This window comes from Neofelis nebulosa, chromosome X (assembly GCF_028018385.1).
Source record: "Neofelis nebulosa isolate mNeoNeb1 chromosome X, mNeoNeb1.pri, whole genome shotgun sequence".
Lineage (NCBI taxonomy): Eukaryota > Metazoa > Chordata > Mammalia > Carnivora > Felidae > Neofelis > Neofelis nebulosa.
In genome coordinates, this window is record NC_080800.1 from 114,816,819 (window position 1) to 114,828,076 (window position 11,258).

Here is an 11,258-nt window from a genome sequence, read left to right on the forward strand (position 1 = left end):
CCCGCAACTGTCCCCAAAGCCAGCTATGGCCACCCTTCATTTACAAATAAGGAAAAGAACCGAGAAAGAGCAATTCACCTGTTCTGGTTCCCATGGCTAGTGATTCGCGCTAGCAGGATTTGAACCCAGGCCTCTCGGGTGCAAAAGTCTATGCACCTTGCACTGCCGGATGCTGACGAAGTCAAGAAGGCTCGGGTCCCTGTCTTGCCACTGGTTGGCACAGGCCACAGGATTCTGGAAGACTCCGTGCCTAGTGCGTGAGTAACGCTCTAGCTTTGGTGTTAGCGGACGGGACATCTGTGAGAGCTGTGACAAAGCATACGGGTCGCGAGAGCTACGGCACTGAGGCCAAGGGGAGAGAAGTCTCCAGGCACATCCACAACCCCACACTGTTATTCTTTGGGCTTCCTCTGGGGGCACTGGGCTACACTGGTGGTTTTCGGCTCAGCTACCACTGCCACTCCCGACTGAGGCCGGAGCCAGGTTTCCCAGAGGCCCCTTCCCTGTGTGCCTCTAGGCTAGCGTGTGCGGCTGAGGCAAACTCGCTGGAGACTGGGAAGGTGGGAATAAAGCAGAAGTCGCTGTTCTTGGGGCGCCCGGGTGGCTCCGGTGGTTGAGCATCCTACTTCAGCTCGGGTCTTGATCTCACGGTTCAGGAGTTCGAGCCCCGCACCGGGCTCTGAGCTGACAGTGCAGATCCTGCTTCAGATTCTCTGTCTCCCTCTTTCTGCCCATGCCCCCCCCCCAAAAAAAAAATAAATACACATTTAAAAAAAAAAAGAAGTCACTGTTCTCAAGAGGCTGTGATAGACAGCATGGCTTTACAGCTGTCTCTGTGAGATTTCACTTCCTGGTCACCTTCCTGGTGACTTCTCAGAATTCCAGTGAGTTCTGGCTTCCTCACGTCCCCCAGTGCCTCCACTTGAAGTTATTACAGACATTTGTCTGATCCTCTGGCTTGAACCTTCTGGAACTTCACTCTCCTAGCTCTTCCCACTGCCACTGCCACTGCCCCTGTGTGTGTGTGTGTGTGTGTGTGTGAGAGAGAGAGAGAGAGAGAGAGAGAGAGAGAGACAGAATGAGTCGGGGAAAGACAGAGAAAGGGGAGAGAAGGAGAATCCTAAGCAGGCTCCGTACTGTCGGCACAAGCCCGATGTGGGGTTCGAACTCACAAACTGAGATCATGACCCGAGCTGAAATCAAGAGTCAGACGCTCGACTGACTGAGCCACCCAGGTGCCCCATCTGTTTTTCTTTGTTTTAAAGAAACCACAGCATGTTCTGGAGAGATGGTGACCCAAGCACGGGTTCGTTCCCATTTCCAGCTCTAAGCTGCCTGTTTCTCCTCAGCCACATGGCTATTGAGGCCTCTGGAGAAGAGCGGGATGTGAAAACCTAGACATTGTGGGAATCTCGCACGAAGAAATGTTGTCAGGCTTTCTTCCTTGAGTGCTGGGCAAAGCCTGGATCTGGTGCCAGAAAGGCTCCGCACAAGGACACCTGGAGATTGGGAAAACAATATCAGACCTGTGTTTCTGGTCTCCTAGGCCTCGGAGGAGTGAAGAAAAAATAAACTAAAGCAACAGACCAGGTCGGTGTAGAGAGGGACCATGTGAAGAGGCCTGGGAAGAAGGTGGCTCCCTACCACTTGAGAGCCGACTAGCACCTGAAAAGCTCTGGGAGATCCCTCCCAGCATCAGCTGGCCCATATGGGCTGATGACAAAATTCTTTACAACCATCTCTGTGGGTCCAGCAACCAACCAGCACCCAGGAAATGGTTGACTAAGCAACATGTGCCTAAAGAAAGAGACTGTGGGGAGGAGACACAAATGACTACTTCAACAGCAAGAATAACAATACAGGAACATGTACAGAGATTCAAGTGCAGCCTAAAACTAGACTTGCTGGAACCACACAACGTGATTCCCCAAATAGCTCAGTAGATGAATAGAAGAGGATGATCGCTGCTGAAGCCCCAAAGAGCAACCTGGAAGAGAAAGGAGAAGAATCACAGAGCACAAAGCCAAAACTGCCACAGGAGGGAAATCATGAAGGAAAACCTAAGAGATGCAGAGATCCTGAAGAAGTCTTCTAGAAGGAGAAGAGGGAAGAGACAGAGGAAAGGCAGTACGTGTTTTTAAGAGATAATAAAAAAGAGCTTTTCTGAGTAGAACATATAATGAATTTGAATACATACATAAATAAATAAAGAGTATAATAAGTAACTATAATAAAAATTATATACAATTATATAAATACAAAATTTGAATAAATAATTTTTTCATGCAAAAAAAAGTCACCATTTGGAAGTTAAGGAATATACTCCTGGAGCACCACTGGACCAAAGGGAAATTGCAAACTATCTAGAAAGCAATTAAAAAGAATATTTTAACCCAAAACCTATCCGGCACAGTGAATGCTATACTCAGACAGAAAAAAAATTACATTCTTAAATGTCTTCAGTATTAACGAACAAAGACGAAAAATTAAAGGAACATAGTACTCATCTTTGGATCTTTACGAACGAAGTACAAAGTGAACTAAAAAGAACCAGGAAGGGGCCTTTAACAACAGAAAAGGTGGAATTAATGAAATAATCAGAACTTGTTCACTGGGATGACCAATAAGACAGGTAACCCTCTTCCAAGTCTGATAAAAGAAAAAGAAAGAATAAATATGGACAAGACCGGAAATGGAAAAGTATACATAAAATGGTTACATAATTAGAAAATGACCACATTACACTCTACCTCAGCAAATGTGAAAGCCTAGAGGAAAAGGAAGTTGTTTTGGGAACCAAATTAACCCAACAGGAAGTGCTGAATAGGCCAATGATCACAGAAGAGACGGAAAAAGTGAATAAATATCTACCGCGAAAAGTCATCATAACAAAGTGGTTCATCTGTTTGAATTCAACTTATCTTTAAAACAAGCAATTTCAAGATCATTTAAACTATTCTAGGCCATAAAAAAAGAAGAAAAGCCCCTTCATTCTTTTTTCCCCCCAGCTTTACTGGGATATAATTGGCATGTAACATTGTGTACGTTTAAGGTGTACAATGAGATGATGTGAAACACACATATTACGAAATGTTTACCAAACTAAGGTTAGTTAACCTATCCTTCACCTCACATAATTACCTTTTTGTTGTTGTCGTTATAATGAGAACAATAAGGATCCACTCTCATTGCAATTTTAAAATATATAAAACAGTATTGTTAACCATAGTCATCTTACTATGCACTAGATCCCTGGAACATATTCACCTTACAACCTAAAGTACTATTTGACCAACATCTAAGTATTTGTCTTTCTGTGTCTGACCTACTTCATTTAGTATAAGGCCATCAACATCCATCCCTGTTATCACAAAAGGCAGGACTTCCTTCTTTTTATGGCCCAATAATACACCATCGTGTATATGTATCCATATAGAGAGATCTATACGCCATATCTTCTTTTTCCGTTCATTCATCAGTGGACACCCAGCTTGTTTCTATGTCTTGCCCGTTGTGAATAATGCTGCAATGAACATGGAAATGCAGGTACCACTTCAGGAAAGTGATTTCATCTCCTTCAGGTATATACCCAGAAGCGGGATTGCTGGAGCATATGGTACTTCTATCGTTAATTTTTTGAGGAATTTCCATACTGTTTTCCATAGTGCCTGGACCAATATACATTCCCACCAGCAGTGCACCAAAGTTCCCTTTTCTCCACATCCTCACCAGCATTTGTTATCTCTTGTCCTTCTGATACCAGCCTCTCTAACAGATGTGAGGTGGTATTTCATTGTGGTCTTGACTTGTATTTCCATGATTATTAGTGATGTTGAGCACATTTTCACACACCTCTTGGCCACATTTGTATGTCTTCTTTCAAAAAATGCCCATGCGGGTCCTTTACCCATTTTTTAAGTGGATTTTTTTTCTTTTTTTGCTACTGGGCTCTATGAATTTTTTTTCTACATGGTAGGTATTAACCCCTTATCGGATCTATAGTCTGGAAAGAGTTTCTCCCATTCTGTAGGTTGCCTTTTCATTTGTTGATTGTTTCTTTCACCGTGCACAAGTTTTTAGCTTAATGTGGTCCCGCTTGTTAACGGTTGCTTTTGTTGCCTGTGCGTTTGGTGTCACATCCAAAACAACCACTGCCAAGACTGAGCTCTTGGAGCTTTTTCAAGTTTTACAGTTTCAGGCCTTACAATTAAGTATTTAATCCATTTCAAGTTAATTTTTTGTGAATGGTGTAAGGTAGGGGTCCAACTGCATTTTTGCATAGGAATATCCAGTTTTCCCAACACTATTAATTGAAGAGACTATCCTTTCTCCACGGAGTACTCTTGCCTACCTTGTGGACTCTTGGTTTTGTTCCATTAGTCTGTGTGTCTGTTTTTATGCCAACAGCATACTGTTATGACCAGGAGAGGTTTGTAATACGGTTTGAAATAAGGAAGTGTGAGGCCTCCACCTTTCTTCTTTCTCAAGATTTCTCTTGGCTACTTGTGGTCTTTTGTGGCTGCTAGGATTATCTTTTCCATTTCTGTGAAAAATGCCATTGGGATTATTTGATAGGGATAGCACTGAATTGCTAGATGGCTTTGGGTAGTATGTGCATTTTAATAATATTAACTCCTCTGACCCACGAACGTAGGATATCTTTCTATTTATTTGTGTCGCTTATCAATTTCTTTCATCAATGTCTTGTAGTTTTCAGCGTATAGATTTTTGACTTCCTGGGTTAAATTTATTCCTAAGTATTTTATTCTTTTGGATGTTACTGTAAATGAGAATGTGTTCTTTCTTTTTCAGATAGTTCATTGTTAGTGTAGTGTATAGAAATACAAGTGATTTTTACATGTTGACTTTGTATCCTGAAAATTTACTGATATAAATTATTGGTTCTAAAAGATTTTGATGGAGTTGTTAGGATTTTCTAAATAGAAGATCATGTCATCAGCAAACAGAGGCAATTATATTCCTTCTTTTTCAGTTTGGATGCCCTTTATTACTTTTTCTTGCTTAATTGCTCTGGTCAGGACCGCCAGTACTAAGTTAAAGAGAAGTAGTGGGTGTGGGCACACTTGTCCTATTCCTGATCTTAGCGAAAAGTTTCCAATCTTTCACCTTTGAGTGATGTTACCTGTAGGTTTGTCATATGTGGCCTTTATTATGTGGAGATATATTCCTTCTATACACAACCTTTGAGAGGTGTTTTTTTTTTGTTTTTTTTTTTTACCATGGAAGAATGTTGAATTTTGTCAAATGCTTTTTCTGCATCTATTGAGATAATCATATGACTTTGTCTCTCATTCTATTAATTGATTTCTGTGTGTTGAGCCATACCTGTATCCCAGAGATAAATTCCACTCGATCATCATATATCATCTTTTTTTTTTTTTTTTTTTTTTTTTTTTTTTTTTTTTTTGGGACAGAGAGAGACAGAGCATGAACGGGGGAGGGGCAGAGAGAGAGGGAGACACAGAATCGGAAACAGGCTCCAGGCTCCGAGCCGTCAGCCCAGAGCCTGACGCGGGGCTCGAACTCACGGACCGCGAGATCGTGACCTGGCTGAAGTCGGACGCTTAACCGGCTGCGCCACCCAGGCGCCCCCATATATCATCTTTTTAAGGTCCTGTGGAATTCAGTTTGCTAGTATTTCATTGAGAAATTTTGCATCTATACTCATCAAGGATACTGGCCTGTAGTTTTCTTTTCTCATATTACCCTTATCTGCCTTTGTTATCAGGGTACTGCTGGCTTCAAAAAATGAGTTTGGGGGCGCCTGGGTGGCTCAGTCGATTAAGCATCCGACTTGGACTCCGGTCGTGATCGCACGGCTCGCGTCCTACATTGGGAATCCCCTGCTTGGGATTCTCTCTCTCAGTCTCTCCCTGCCCCTCCCTATCTCCCTCTCTCTCAAAACAAATAAACGAGGTGTAAAAAAAAGTTCAAAAGACATATGCATATATGTATGTGTACATATGCGTGTTTTACGTAATTATCTGAGAATAAAAACGTGGAAGGACACATACGAGGCTAGTGATATGGGTTATTACATGTGTTTTCTATAACTATATATTATATGTATATAAGTAAATTAAAAATAATGACAGCAGACAATTCCCGAGGAGCTGCCGTGCTGCACCGGGTGAAGCGACGGAGGGAAGCCTGTCCCAAGCGAGGAAGCCGCGGGTCCCCATCAGCCAGTCTCTCCGGCCCCTCCTCCGCGCCCCCCTGGCACTGTGTGCACCACTCCCTATGACGCCACTACTGTATTTAGAAATGCCAGGTGCTTTCTCGTCCCACCTAAGCCAAGAGACTCCCTGGAATCCAGTCAGCGCCGTGCTCCGAGATGGCCCAACCACGGAAGCCTGCTCAGATCCCGCTCCTGTACAGAAATCCCAGGTTTGGGGCACGGACACAGAAAGGGCCTGCCTCATACCCGCCCCTTCTGGGGAAAATGAAGCGGCATCTGGGAACAGATTTAAACTCTGCCATGCACACCGACACTCTCCACACTCGTGCCCTAGGTGTTTCCAGGGGTCCAAGGACAGAGATCCCGCCTCCTAGGAAGCTTGGGTTCTTGAAGGAAACATACACCTTTTATATTAGGTACTCGATGAATGTTTGCTGTGGGAGGGAAATGACGATGTGTGGCAATAATTCAAATAAAAGACAGAGAGTGAAGTTTGAGATGACAGGGCTCTAAACAAAAGGCTATGGGAGATGGAGTGGGGAAGCATGAGGGCTGCAAGAGATGGTTTTATAGAGAGATGACATCTGAGGGGGTGCCTAGCCGGCTCAGTCAGGAGAGCACGTGACTCTTGATCTCCGGGTTGTGCGTTCAAGCCCCACGTTGGGCATGCAGCCTACTTTAAAAGAAGAGAGAGAGAGAGAGGGGTGGCATTTGAGCGACATGCACTGTTTCTGAAAGCATGTCAGCATCGCACCTTCTGAGGTGCTCCAGACCTGCTGAATCAGAATCCCCAGGAGTGAGTCCCAGGAGCAGTATTTTATTTTTTTATTTTTTTTAAGTCTATTTATTTATTTTGAGAGAAAGAGAAAGCATGAGTCAGGGAGGGGCAGAAAGAGAGGGAGAGAGGGAGAGGAGAGGGGGAGGGAGGGAGGGGGAGAGAGAGGGAGAGAGAGAGAGAGAGGGAGAGAGAGAGAGAGAGAGAGAGAGAGAGAGAGAGAGAGAATCCCAAACAGGCTCCCGCAGTCAGCACAGAGCCCAATGCAGGGTTCAAATTCACAAACTGTGAGATCATGACCTGAGCCAAAGTCAGATGCTTGACCGACTGAGCCACCCAGGTGTCCCTCTGGGAGTAGTATTTTTAAAAATTTTTTTCTTTAACATTTATTCACCTTTGAGAGATAGATAGAGCATAAGTGGGGGAGGGGCAGAGAGAGAGAGGAGACACAGAATCTGAAGCCAGGCTCCAGGCTCTGAGCTGTCAGCACAGAGCAGGAGGCGGGGCTCGAACTCACGACCCGTGAGATCATGACCTGAGCCGAAGTTGGACGCTTAACCGACTGAGCCACCCCAGCACCCTGGGAGCAGTATTTTAAAGAAGCCCTCCAAGTCCTTCTTATCACACTAAAGTAGAGACCATGAAAAATGGGGCAGGTTCGCATGTGCCGAAAAGTGAGGAAGGACACAGCAGCTTAAGGCAATAGCATTAGTCAAGTGCTCAGGCATGAAAACAGAATAGGAAAGTGTTCGATTCAACCTGACTGGGGTGGGGTGGAGGTGGTGAAGAGGAACAATAAGATTCAAAAGGTGGGTTAGAGGGGCGCCCGGGGCTCGAGCTCACGAACCGTGAGCTCCTGACCTGAGCTGAAATCAAGCGCCGGACGCTTAACCAACTGAGCCACCCGGGCGCCCCACCCCCATAACCTTTTCAATCTGCGTTTCCAGGGATGTGGCCCAGAAATTACATTCTTAAATAGTCTTTCCAGGTGATTCCTGGGCACCCAGGCTGGCACTCGTTCATGAAATGGAGTTTGGGAGTCACTGCTTTACTGACAAACGCATTCCTGAAAAGCTGTTTATTCATGGAGATGTTATTAGTGAAGTTACTTGTGGAAAGTTCCAGCAAGTGCGCTTAGAGGCAAGCTTCAGCGAATCACTTTCTCTAGGATGTCTCAATAAAACGCATATGGAATTTGAATGCAAGACCCCAGACAGCTTTCAGTAAGATGTGACAGTGTTTGGGTGGTTAAGGCCAGCACCTGGTATTAATGATGCCATAATGGCTGGACGAACGCAACATGGGGGCAATGATTCAAAAGGCTTCGTCTAGCTTTGCAGCCACATGAATGAACCTTAAAGCGATAATATCGGAAAGGAGAAAGTGCTAGTAGGATGTGATGCCCACAGAGCCATGGCTTCAAAATGGAAATCTCCACCGTGTATCCATTTCGAGGTCACAGGGAAAGTTGAAGCAACAGTCTAAGGATAAAAGTAGACACGCATCCCAAATTATGTTCCAAGAAGAATTACACATCATGTGACTGCCAAGATGCTTCTTCTAGGTTTAAGATTTTAAGTTTATGTTCTTTGGGCTCATCTACCTTGAAGACGGATGAAAGAAAGCAAAGCTGGGGAGGGGGTGTAGTGCCCAAGCATCAGTTAGTAACCCGTTCTTCTACAAAATGCACAGAGACCGATGATTCTGCATCTGAAGGTTTGTCTCTTCCAGCCATGTAATATTTTAAGATTAGGATTTTCATTTAAAGTAAGCATATCTGTTACTGAAGTGTCTCCTCACTTACATGAAAACACCTTAGTTTGGCGAGCTGGAAGGTTGGCATACGAGTTTTCTCAGCACGGTGCTCTAAAGTCAACTTTAAGCAAGAAATTGGTAGTATTTAACCTTCCGACAACGAAGGCGGCTTCTTTTTCTCTCTGAGGGCTCCTAATCTTACCCCCCAGAAATCTCCAGCCCCCCCCCCCCTTCATTTCCAAGTCCTTTCCCAAGGCCCACTGCTATAAACAAGCTAGAAATCAGAGATGAGTCCCGACAGCGGCATTTCAGGGCGGAAATGGAATCCAAGCAAATCTTTTGTGTACCTGCACTGGATTCCCTCTTCCACAGGGACAGCCTGAGTTATGGGAATCCCCGCTCTAGGCTGTTCTACATTACTCTCTGTTGCTGTAGAGCGGAAAAGGTGAACACAGATAACCACTGCCCTGAGCCAAATCCACATTCTCAGAGTTAAGAGCGGGACAGGAAGGACGAGGCATGTCCGATAAAGCAGCTCTAGGTTGAGAAGTTGAGAAAGGGTTAAATTTAACATGTGAGGCACTTTCCCGCTGGCTAATACCTTAGTTGGGGGGGAGGAGGATGCAAGAAAAGGAAATAATCCCCAATCATTACTGTGGCTTGATCGAGGAAAGGAATTACTTCCCAATCATTACTGTGGCTTGACCTGTGTGTTGGGAGCACGGACTTTTACTCAGAAGCTACGTCCTGCCTTGACATTCCCCCCCCCCACCCCCGCCCTAGGCCGAGGAAACCCACGCAGGAGTCACCCAAGAGGATCACAATCCCAGTAGCATTTCCCCCATTTGGTTTGCTTTCACCTACCTTAGAAGTGGAGACGCAATGGGCCTGGCAGTGAAGAGGAAACAAGATGCCACAATGGACTAAAATCTTAAAAGGACCCGTCGCTATCAGTGCCAACAGTCACGCGCTCCCAGGGGGAGGAAGCTTCTCGGTCACATCGTCATCGTGCGTTTCTGAGATCGGCAAGAGTCTGCATCTGAGTCAAAGTGCCTTCAGCGCCCTAAGCCCGTCCTGGTTTCAGGGGCTCCAGGCAGGGAAAGCAAATAATCCCAAGTAATGGCAGGGGTCAGTGGCCCCTGTGCGGTCCACATCAGACCGTTCTGAGGAGTGGTAAGTCACAGGGTCTATATTGCGGCTATTTTTAGTGAAACCAGATTCCTTCCCCAAGTTCTCTTGCTTCCAACTTGTTCTAAGTGTAGGAGACCAGCTGTGGTCAGATCATCTTACTGGACCAAGGCTCTGTCAAGGCGCAGGGACCTAGCGAGGGAGGCGGAGCAGAGAGCTGGCAACTATGGGCGCTTTGGTTTTTCTTCACCGTCTCAGACATCTCCAGAGGAGGGGGATCCTTTGGAAAGTGTTACTACCCCGGGGAGTGGCCATTCTCCTCCAGTCTGGCAGAAACCTGGTAGCTAGATGATATTAGAGAGAAAAGTTGAGAAGTTGACAGTCATTTCCCTGTCTTCCCCAATTCCTAACTCTCTCTCTCTTTCTCTGTTTCTCCTCCTCCCTCCCTCCCTCCCTCTCTGCTTCTCCTTCTCTCTCTCTCTCTCTCTCTCTCTCTCTCTCTCTCTCTCTCTCTCTCTCTCTCGTATGCATGCACACACACACACACACACACACACACACACACACATATTTGCGTGTCTGTGCCGGGTTCTGCAGCCAAACCCGGATACTGGCCTGGCTCGCTAGAAGGGTCTAGAAAAGAATGTCTTCATCCAGGAGCCAGACCAGCGGTGAAAGTGTGAGGAGGACTGATGTCTGATCGCTTTGCAGCTGTCATTGTTCCAACAGGTAGTTTTATTGGGGAAGAAAATTCGGGGAACATTTACTTTGGCTCTAAACCTTGGCCAGAGGTGTTAATTCCGAAGAAGACAGCTCTCTGGGATCATGAGGGTGATGAGCGCCTTCCCCAGATTCATCCAGGTAAGCATTTAACAGCCTGTGCGCCATGACCCGTTAGATAGTAGGGAAATCTATACAGTGGGCTGTGTCAGCACGTAAAAATGAAAAGAAATAAAATAAAGAGAGTACACTAGAACAGAACTGAACACAAGAAAGCAGGCCAGACTAGAACTACTCGCACTACGCACCAGAAGGATGGGTGTTGTTCTGCGGAACTTTTGTTTCTTCAATCGCCGCACAAAACACATTTCTGACTGCCGGTCCCCACAAACAGTCTACTTTTTTGGAAAACACTAACCTAGATGATTTGGTAGAAAAGCACAGGAAGACAAGCCCTCAGGCCACCCCCAGTTTTGCAAGTACTACATGACTACGACTACTATAACCGCTATTTTGGGGGTTTGTCATGTGTCAGGCACCATTCTAAGTGTTTCATGTTTATCATTTTATTTAATACGTGTGAAAGCCTGAGGCAAATTCAGCCAGGTTCTACAGAAGCAGCAGTAGGCTCAGCATCAAAGTCCAGCAGCTTGGGGTATGAACCTAGGTGCACCTGTTTGC